This window comes from Echinops telfairi, unplaced genomic scaffold (assembly GCF_000313985.2).
Source record: "Echinops telfairi isolate 266 unplaced genomic scaffold, ASM31398v2 ScPeMD7_3533;HRSCAF=4204_0, whole genome shotgun sequence".
Classification (NCBI taxonomy): Eukaryota; Metazoa; Chordata; class Mammalia; order Afrosoricida; family Tenrecidae; genus Echinops; species Echinops telfairi.
The window spans coordinates 84,434,251-84,445,672 of NW_022107431.1; the positions used below are offsets into that span (position 1 = coordinate 84,434,251).

Below are 11,422 nucleotides of genomic sequence, written 5' to 3' on the forward strand. Positions count from 1 at the left end.
CCATGTGTCTTGTCAGTAGTACGTCTCCCAGGGCATGAGCAGGAAATACAGGAGTTCCCAGAATTCTCAGGAGAAGGCCATGCCCACACAGAGGCTTCATTGGTTATATCTTGATTGACAGGCCAGACTCCGCTCCTTCACTTGTAATCCTCTCAAATTGACTCCAGCTTATGTAACTACCATACCACCCCTCCACCAAAAGCCTGCTTCTTCTGTAGTATTTATAAAAAAAGAACCAGTCAAACAATTCACTGCCACTGAGTTCAAACTCTTTTTAAAAAGTTTTATTAGCACTTATTCACATTTAATGCAATTCAATAATCCAATCATATCAAGAAGAGTTGTACAACTGTCACCATATTCAATTCTAGATTGAATATTTTCTTCTTCCTTGTACTTACTGTTATTCATCTAAGTATTTTTTTTCTAATTGTGGCCAAAATATACATAACAGAACGTTCACCAGTTCTACAACTTCTACTTATATAACCCAGTGCTGTTGATTATACTAGTGATGTTAAAGCCATTGCTGCTGTCCTTTTCCAAGGATTCCAGCACCATTGACGAAAACTCAGCGACCCTCAGCAACAGCGTTCCCCTTCACTCGCGGTAGCCGGTGGTCCACTTTGGGTTCCTTCTTTCAGTGTTTTTTGGCTATACTATTCACATAGCATATGCTTCCATGGTTAAATCACTTTTAAAAGGAGTTTTTTATGCATAATCACAATCAGTCATGGCCAAATCTTAGTGATCCTATAGGATAGGGTAGAAATGCCCCCTGTGAGCTTCTGAGACTGTAACTCTTTATGGGGGTAAAATAACTCAGTTATTTAGGGGGAGAAATGGACACTTCTCTTTCTCTCACACCCACCTTTGTTCAATTTTTTGATAAATTCTGTTGGTCATTCCTTTAAAATGTGACCAATTCTTTGCGTGTTCACTGATGCCACCCCCCTAGCCCATTCCCATCATCTTTACTTTGGCTGGTCTTTCCCTTTCATCCTTGCTCTTCCTCTAATCTGCTGTCGACATATTAGCCAGAGGGATTCTTGGGAAACGAAGTCATATGGTATTACTCTGACCTGATGACAGAATAGTTAAACACTCTTCTAACCGAAAGGTTGGTGATTCTAACCCACCCAGGGGCTCTCCAGGAGAACGGCCGGATGGTCTGCTCCTGTAAAGGTGACAGCTTAGGAAACTCTATGGGGCTGGGCTACTCTGTCATACAGGGCCACTATTAGTCAAAATTGAGTTGTTGGCACTCAACAACAACCACACAGTATTACTCCCCTGCTCAAAACCCTCCATGCTTTGCCATCGTACTCAGAGTACAGTTCAAGGTCTAAGGCTTGGCCCTCACTCAGGGTCTCCTACCATCTTCTGCTTTGCTCAGCCACTCACGAACAGTGACCTTTTTCCTTCCCTGAATCACAGCAAGCTTAAGCCTTCAAAATTGCTCTTCCCTCTGCTTGGTAGTGCCCTTCCCTGCGTATGTACTTGACTCATCCCTCATATTATTTACGAAACAGTATTCCTCTGAGACCTTCCTGACTAGAGTATCTTCTATCACTTTTTGTTCTGGTCTTGCATCATTTTATTTGTGAAACAAACTGAAATCTTAACTAATGTCAGCTAGGTTTTTGTGTGTGTGTTCTGTTTCCATTCAAATCAGAAGTTCCCTAATGGTAGTCTTATTCATCGTGGTCACTCAGAAATTGTTGTGGTTGAATGAAATAATGAATACATCTATTGGATGGATATTGTAACTTGATTAAGGACTGAAACATTTCCATGTTACTGGATTGTTGATGTGCTTCAAATTATAACTATAATGTATAATCATATATAGTATGTTATCTTAGGAAAGTTGAAAGTAGTCCAATTAACATATAGTACAGGTAATATATAGCATTATTTGACTCAAAAGTAAAAGAATGTATAATAATGAAAATTTGAAATGTATTTTGTAGTTTACAAAGTGCCTTCACAAGTACTCTCTCATTCAGTTCTTAAAACAACCTGTGACACGTCATATCGTCATTCTTATAGTACAGATAAGCAATCTGAAAATCAGAGAGATTAAATGTCTTGTCTTGAGCAAGGTGATACAGTTATAAGTGATAGAGATTGTATTTTCTGTTAGGTTTTCTGATTCCAAATCAGATTATCCTTGTTCTCTAAGGACACAAAGAAACCGTTTGTCATGAGACAAGCATACATCAGTCCTTTAGTTCATTGTCCTTCCCCTGCGTCAAAGCATCCCGAAAGTCCAGCAGAATTTGGTAAAGCGAGGAGGCTGTGAACCTTCTTTGTGGGAGAAACAGACCAGGTGTTGTGATGGCTTCTCCTTCAATGTTTTATCAGATAAACTAGTATCCTTTCCTCTGATCTTTAGTGAAAGCAGTTTGCTCATTGAGGCTCTAGAGGCAAGACAATTTTCTCTCTTGGGGGATGGTTAGTGTTTTCGACTCTTTGGTTTAGAAAACCATGTTGTAGAGCTAGCAGGGTTGAAGGTCTGAAAAATGTATCTTTTGGAAAAAAAATATTTCTTTAATTTTCCAGCTCTGTGTGAAATTTATTGCAGTGTATGGTCTTACTAATTGAGGGCATGTGGGCTGGGCCCTCTGAGTAATAAAGGGATGTCATGTGCTGGGAGGGTGGGGGGCGAGAGGGGGAGGCGAGGGCGGGTGTGGGTGTGTGTTTTAGAAAGAAGGGAAAAATAGGCGAGACACGCAGGGCAGCAGAGGGTGAGGACACACCAAATGCTCCTACTGTTCATGGAGGTTTGAGCAAGATCGATCAGAAATCACATGGTTATCCCTCCCTTTTCTATAACAAACATTTAGGGGAATCACTAATTGTACATACTTTCAATGTTTGTATAGTGTACCAGCAACTTTCCTGTAGCCCCCTCCCCCGATTATACAGCATCAGATGATCAAATATGCAAGTGGATGTCAGATTGCATTTAAAAATACTTTTGAGTTACTAACCTGATTTTTAGGTTTTGCTGTTTTTACTGTGGAATACTTTCCTCTCTGAACATCAGATAAACTATTTTACTGTTATTGGAGGCTGTATAGTCTAATAAGTAGCTGAATGAGTTCAGTTTACCAGTTGTGTAACCTTCAAACCAAACCCGCTGCCTTGGGGCAACTCCAACTCATCATGACCTTGTGTTGAGTTTCTGAGATTGTAAATCTTTACAGGACTGCCTGGTGGGTTTGAACCAGGGACCTTAGGTGTAGCAGTTCAGTGTTTATTCCATAGCACTGCCAGGGCTTCTTAGGTCACCTTACTCTCTTTGAGCCTCCGTTTCCTCATCATATGAAATGCAGGTAACATTATCTATTTCAGGTGTGTTGTGAGGATTAAGTAGGACAGTGGATGTACAGCACTAGGCTCAGTACAGAGGATACAGTCTCTCACTGCAATAGAGTTCCGGTGAACTCATAGTGACACTATAGGACAGGGTAGAACTGCCCCCTTTGAATTACTGAGACTGTACCTGTTACGGGAGTAAAAAGCCCTGTCTTTCTCCACTGAAGGGGCTGGTGGTTTCGAACTGCAGACCTTCCGGAATGCAGCCCAGTGCAAAACCACTATTCCACCAAGGTTCTAGTCATCAATAAAAGGTAGACGTAACTATTAAACTAGCATTACCTTGGGGGTTTAGGACTACTGACTTGATTCTTTATCTGTTCTTCCCTAAGAAGCCCTGGTGGTGCAACAGTTAAGCGCTCGTCTGCAATCCACAAGGTTGTTGGTCTGAACCCACCACCGAAGCAGCTTTATGTGAGAAAAGACTTGGCGATCAAGCTGCCAAGAAAAACCTATGGAGCACTTTGGCTCTGTTGCACGGGGTCACCATTCCATCTTAAATAAAAACAGAAAAACATAACATGTTTTTAGGAATAGAGTAATATTTTCGAGGCAGTCACTTTCCTGATCCGGGGTCAATATCTCAAAGTGTTGCTGCGTTTCTCATGAGGCAGCCCAACTTGATAGCACTTGAGAACAACCGCTTTTTATTCATTTAAAAATAATGAGAGCCTGATTAGAAAATATATACTATTTTAAAATAATCCTCCCTCAACTTTTCTGCTTTTTCTACCTCATACATTCTTAGAGCACATGGGGTTTCCGTGGGGGTTTCCATGAGAAATGACCCAGGGAGACACAGAGACAACCACGCAGACCCTTTGGAAAGGCTCTGCCACGGTTGGACTGTTTCACTTTTCTGTTGCTGCCGCGCATCGACTTCAAATTTAACGACCTAAAATGATCATCATTTTATTGCTCCTCGTGAATCTGTACACCTGGAATTTTACAGGGATGTGAGGTGGATGTTCCTCTGCTCCACGTAATATGATTGTAAAGTCTGAGATGCCTCCTCCGTCACAGGCCTGCTGACCCAGCTGGAGCGGCGTGAGTCCCTGGGAGCAGCTGGAGCACTTCCACAGGGGTCAGTCAGTGCCTGGTCCCAAGGTTCTCCAACAGGCTCATGGACTGTCTCTCTCCAGGTGTCCTTTCTACGGCGCTGTTGCACTTCCTCTTTTTGGTATGGGTGTGGGTGGGTGGGGGGTTCGATGAACAGGTTTTACTAGCGTTAACAACCTGCCCGGCTGTTCAGAATGGAATGAGAAGAAAAGGGGCAGGATGAGGGGAGATTGGAAGACAGAGTAATGAGAGAATTGGAAAAGTAAGCAAAGGAGAGGAGAGCTAGAGAGAAGAGACAGAGGGACGGGTGGCCACACAAGAAGATGAAGACAGACAGAGAATTTTCTTCTTTTAAATGCACAATAAAGTTTCACCTTAAAACAAAACATACATTTTGTAGGCCTGGAAATAAACGAAGAGAGTAATATTTTCTAACCAGTCACTTTCCTGAACCTGTTTCAATGTCTCAAAACGTGGCTGCACTTCTTACAAGGCAGCCAAAGAGGGCTGCACCTCCCTTTCTTGATGTGAGGAGCAGAGGCAGTGTAGGAAAAGGGGACATGGTTGGGGCCCATATTTGGAGAATAACTTCCTGCCAACAAGTCAATTCCAACTTACAGCTATCCTGTCGGGCAGAACAGAGCTGCCCCTGTGGGGTCCTGGACTGTAACTCTTTATGAGAGTAGAAAGCCTCATCTTTCTCCCTCCGAGTGGCTGGTGGTTTCAAACTGCTGACTTTGAGGTTAGCAGCCTAACTTGTAACCACTACCCCACTGGCCTCCTTAAAATGTGTCCATTAGTTCTCTGTCTTGTAGTTTCCTAAACCCCACTCTGGAATAAACTGCTTAAATAGTCAACAGCCTTCCTATGTGTGACATAAATGGGTGTTAAGCTTTTGTTTTCTCTGGGGACTTTGTTCACGTAGTCTTTCTAAACTACACAATTCTGATCCCAAACCATTATGGGAAATATGTCTAAGATGCACTCTCAGATGATATGATTTTAGATCCAGATGGGCAAACAAATGACCTCTTCTAGTTAAACAAATACAACAAGCTTAAATGGCAATGGGTCCTGTTTTATTCCTAGTCTATTTTAAACATAGTCTCTTCCTACTCTGTTTTCCCGAAAGTAAGACATCCCCAGAAAATAAGACCTACTTACAATTTTGCCTCTCGCTGAAATATAAGGCACCCCCCGAAAATAAGACCTCCCCAAAAATAAGGCTCCCTGAAGCTACCGTAACTCGTAACTCGGGATTCTGGTCTGTAGCGGTGGGCACCGCCGCGCAGCTCACTGTTGTCCACAGCGCAGCTGGAGTAGACAGGAAGTGCGAGGTCTCGTTTAATAAAACAATAAACAATAAATGTGTACCGTATTCTTCTTCATAGAAATATAAGACATCCCCTGAAAATAAGACCTAGCACTTCTTTGGGAGCAAAAATTAATATAAGACACTGTCTTATTTTCGGGGAAACAGGGTACCAGTTGCGGGGAGGTTATACCATGGAGGAAGGAAGCTACAGGCAAAACTTGCCACAGGGGGTTGTGGTGTGTTGTCTTTATTTGGTTTTGTCATAGTGATTGTCTAGACGCTCCTGCAATGGTTCTGTCCTCACCAGCACATACCATGTGGAGGATTGGTTGACTCCTTGGGAATTCAGTAAGCATCGTGAGCTGATATGGGTCTGTGAAAGCCTCACCAAATCAGATGCTGCCAGTGGGTGGGAATGACATGATGACTTATCCCCCCACAATGTTGTTGTCGGAGTGGTTTCTTTGCATTGCTTGCCAAGACATCAGCTAGATTACAGGGCTTAATGGGCAAGGCTCTGTTTTATATGTAAGTGCTGTAAGTGCCAGGATGCTCTTTGTTTGTTTGAGATGAACATGTTTGTCACTAAAGACTCCAAGTTCGGTTCAATTTTTTCTCCCCGCCCCACCTTTAAAAAAATCATTTTATTGGGGCTCATACAACTTTTATCACAATCCATACATACATCCAGTGTGTCAAGCACATTTGTACTTTTGTTGCCATCCTCATTCTCAAAACATTTGCATTCTACTTGAGCCCTTGGTATCAGCTCCTCATTTTCCCCCTCCCTCCTGAACCCTTGATAATTTATAAATTATTATTATTTTGTCATCTTTTACACTGTCCGATGTCTCCCTTCACCAACTTTTCTGTTGTCCATCCCCCAGGGAGGGGGTTATATGTAGATCCTTGTAATCGGTCCCCCCTTTCCACCCCACCCTCCCAGTATCGCCACTCTCAGCACTGGTCCTGAAGGGGTCATCTGCCCTGGATTCCCTGTGTTTCCAGTTCCTATCTGTACCAGTGTACATCCTCTGGTCTAGCCAGAATTGTAAGGCAGAATTGGCATCATGATAGTGGGGGTGGGGGAAGGAAGCATTTAGGATCTAGAGGAAAATTGTATGTTTCATCATTGCTACACTGCACCCTGACAGGCTTGTTTCCTCCCCGCCACCCTTCTGTAAGAGGATGTCCAGTTGCCTACAGATGAGTCTTGGGTCCCCAATCTGTACTCGACCTCATTTACAGTGATTTTATTTTTTGTACTTTGCTGCCTGATCCCTGATCCCTTTGACACCTGGTGATCACACAGGCTGGTGTGCTTCTTCCATGTGCCTCCCCACTTTTTAAAGCCACTCAGATCACCATTTAGGTTTGAGGGATGAGGAATCTCGAGGGATTATTTTTTTTAAAGAAACATATATTTACACAGCCTATCTCAAGAAATGGAATAAAAAACAATGTCCTATTTAGCCCTCTATGTATGTGGTTCTTTTTCCCTCCTTACTCCTCTTGCCTCCCCAAGAAACATCCCTCCTCTCTCCCTGTTCCCGCCCCTGTCCCTTGTTCTTCATAAAACACATGTCCTTAATAAACCAAAACATAAAACTATAACGGGGCATAATCATCGCTGTCTTCTAGATGCCCCTTGCCCTCATAAAAGCTCTTTAAGAATGAAATATTCAAATAAACCTAGATACCGTAGGAGATGAATCTCCGTTACATTCAGACACTTCTACCCTTCTGTGTACTTCACTGCTGTCTTCCGCATGATTCTGCCCACTCACTTTAAATAGAGCAATGCTTACAGGGAAAATGGAAAAACACTGTGTGGATGTGTTGTCGAGTGTGAGAAAAAAAATTGGGAAATGTAATTCTCCTTCCTACTCAGATCCCATTCCATTCCGGGCCCAGCCCCACCCACCTGACAGCGGAAGCTTCTGTGCTGCTGTGATGCCGAACAGGTCTCAGCACCACTTCCAGACTAAGATAGAAAACCTTGGTGATCCACTTTTGACAACCTGATCAGGGAGAGACCAGGAGTCCCAGCAGTCCAGTCTCGTGCTTGGCATTGCCATGTGCTGGGGACCAACTTGAAGGCAGTTCATCACAAGAACAAGGCTTCTGCCTTTCCCCTCTCTCCTCCTTTCGGCTTCACTGCTCTCTTGCCCTCGGTGTAAATTCTCTGTACCATAAGCTACTGGGAGGTGCAAAACTGAAGATACTCAGTATCCAACCTACAGCAAGTTGAGCATGTCAGAGGGGCAATCTTCAGGTTACTGGGAGGGCTGAAATCATTGATGTTCAAGGGTGCAATACACTAATTCAAATGTAGGCGTTATTTTAGTGAAGTGCTTTCATAGAATCCAGGAGCCCTGGTGGTGAAGTGGTTACAAGTTGGGCTACGATCCCAAAAGATCAGCAGTTCGAAACCACCAACTGCTCCTCAGGAGAAAGACAGTACTCCCGTAAAGAGTTGCCGTCTCGGAAACTCACAGGGGCAGTTCTATCCTGCCCTATTGGGTAGCTGTGAGTCAGAATGGACTCAATAACAGGGAGTTTCTTTGTTTTTTTTTTAAGCAGGATCCTGGGTAATGGGACCCACTAAGTGCTCAATAGCCTTTCTCATCTTGGCCCCTAATTCAATTCCTGGCATGCTTCCACTAAACGCCTAGGATTTATCTATTCTGCACAAAACATTTTATATTTCACAGAAACAATCACATACTATTTCTTATCCCACTAATTATGTCTCTCAAGTGAATAGGATAATTATTCAAACTTTGATCTGCACATAAATTCTGTATGAGCACAGATTATCATGCATTTGAACGTATCCAGATGCAGGTCAACTGAAGTTTCGTTCTTTTGTATAGTGATCTGGTCATCTTTGGTGGGTTGGAGGGGTGCTTCTTCCTCCTGCGTGAAGAGAAAGATGAGGCTGTCTGCGCCTGTGACGTTGGTGGCCTCCAAAACAATGTAGCTTCAGAAACAAACAAAACAAAACAAAAAGTGAAAGTAAAAAAAACATTTTAAACCTCAGTGTCAGCAAGTAGATTCTGACTCAGAACAGCCTAATAGGACTGAGCAGTATGGCCCGGGGATTCTCACATGGCAACACTCTCCAGGGTTAGACAAGAAAGAAGAGCCAAGAGGGAAGGGCAGCATGTGGCTCCTGCTGAACCTCCTTCGTCCCGGTGATGAGGAGCTACACCCCCGGAGGTGGACAGGAACGTGGTTGAGCTTGAGCAGCCGAATGAGAACCAAGCACACAGGGTGGTGGGCTTCCCAGCCCACAGAGTGGGAAAGCTGACTTTGGACCAGAGACTTGCTATGGACGTGGTGTGCCTTTTGCGATTTATCACAGGAAAGGGGGAAAAAAGAACAGCTCACGGCCGTCAAGTCGATTCTCACTCATAGCGACCGTATAGGGCCGGGTAGAAGTACCCACTTTGGGTTTCGGAGACTGTAATCCTTTATAAGAGTCGAACACCCGTGTAGCCACGGGGGATTTTTGAGCAGCTGACCTTGCGGTTGGCAGCTCTACCTGTAACCACTACACCACCAGGGCTTCTCGGAAACCCTGTGTAAAGTTCAGAGCCGGCTCCGCGGCAGTGGGTTTGCTTTGCTTTAGATGAAGGCTATACAAGTGCGAACTGAGGACCCCTTATCAAACAAGCTGGTTGAGTTTAGGATCTAAGACAGGTATTGGCAGACTCTTTTGCGAAGGACTCAGGCTTTGTGGATATACAGTCTCTGTTACAGCTTCTCAGTGTTGCCATCGTAGGACCAAAGCAGCAATAGACACTCAGCTATTATACGCCTACACTAATACGTGTTTCTTTATAAAAACAGGCCATAGTTTCTCAACGTTTGATCCAAATAACTATAGAGTGAGAAATAAAGCTATTTTATCTAGGATCGTGTGAAAGAGGAAAGATTTACTTGTTTCATCTCTACCAGTGTCATTTTATGGCTTTACTGATTTATTTTTCCATAAAATTTGTGTGGATAGCCTAAGGGAGCTATCCTACTGTTGTATGCCATCTAGTCGAGGCTGAAGCCTAGGGACAGGGAAGGACAGAGTAAAAGTACCCCATAGAGCATCCCAGACTGTAATCTTCATGGAAATAAATAGGCAGGAATTTTGTTTCTCCCACAGAATCACTGGTGAGTTTGAACATTCTTTCAGTTAGCAGCTAAGTGCTTTAACCACTGTGCCACCAGGATTCCATAAAAGGAGCTCTGTTGCCATAGAGCTGATTCCAACTCATAGGAAGCCTATAAGCTGAGTGGAATTGTCCCATAAGGTTCCCGAGGATATAGTTTTTACTGAAGCAGCCTTCCATATCGCTCACCTGCTGAGCAGTTGGATTTGAACCACCAACCTTCGGTTAGCAGTTGAACACTTACCCACTGTACCACCAGGGCTCCACAAAAGGACGATATAGGAGGAATGAAAAGATACAGAGCACTTAAAAACAGGAAGCCGTGAAAGGAAGTATGCGTACACTTTTGTCGTTTGCTCCCCGACCCCTGGTTAAAATAGCCTCAATGATTTGGAATTAGGCACAGTGTTCCTCTCATCAACTCTGTGCTCTCTTGGCCCTCACTCACTCTACTTCGCCTTGGAATTCTTTGAAAAATGCCATAGCAGATATAGATGGCCTCAAACAGAGTGAAGTTCCAACTTTTAAAAACCAACAATGACTTGGAAAGCATTAAAGGAAAACACTGTGTGACCTGCACATGAAATAACTGACACCATCCTGGGGGCTTCCAAAGGCCAGGTGGAGAATTATAGGCCTAAGGAATTGGGAAGAAGAAATGGGGACTGATAGGTGCATTAGTATCTTGTTAGCTTATGTAGAAAGGCTACTCCTTCATGGGGATTTCACTTTCTGACACTGCCGCTCAACCACCCTTATTTAAATGTCCCCAAGGAGCCTGTTAGAGCCAACTTGCCGGCAGTGGGTTTGATTTTGGTTTGAGGTGCCTATTAAGAGTTTTAAAACTTTTTGAGTAAATACTTTTGTTATTCTAAGAGAATGTGTGCCGACTGTGGAAAAGAGAAAAGACGAGGACTCGCTCAGAATCCCGCTAGCCAGGCATCACCACTGCTAACATTTGAGGACACTGGTCATTCACCACCACCACTACTACTTCTCCTCCTCCAAAAAAAGGTGAAAAGCAAAAGCAAAACTAGAATTTGCTTGGAAGGAGCCATTAACGAGGCAGCATGGACCCGGAGCATCGCGTTTCCCTGGGAACCGCGCCGTCCGTGCGTTCGTTCTGCTGCGTGCGTAGGCTGTGTGCTCCTCGGCCCTTCCTGCTTTTGCTATATGCTAGTGTTAGTTTGGGATTGTGAGCTATTTCGTATGATTTGCTTGGTATTTTGGGCGGCTGGAATGGGCAATGGCTTTTCCACAGAAAGGAATGGGAATTGTTTCTTCGGTTGATGCCATTTCACTGTACGAAAGGTTTCAAAGGAACAATCTCTGCTTTCAGGGGGTGGAGGAAACCTGCTTTTCCTTTTAGTGCAATCTTTAGACATTTAACGTAACGGACATGCAATTTTCTTTTTTTTTTAAATTATTTTATTTTTTAATTTTTTTTAACATTTTATTAGGGGCTCATACAACTGTTATCCCAATCCATACACAC

The 11,422-nt window shown here is 43.6% G+C and overlaps 1 protein-coding gene and 1 pseudogene across 1 annotated transcript in view; one reads left to right on the forward strand and one right to left on the reverse strand.

The window, feature by feature from the left end:
* The window catches only part of CRYBG1 (crystallin beta-gamma domain containing 1), a 247,783-nt gene that overhangs the window by 65,277 nt on the left and 171,084 nt on the right, over positions 1 to 11,422 (forward strand). The window lies entirely within an intron of this gene.
* LOC115871095 lies at positions 4,836 to 4,935 on the reverse strand (annotated as a pseudogene).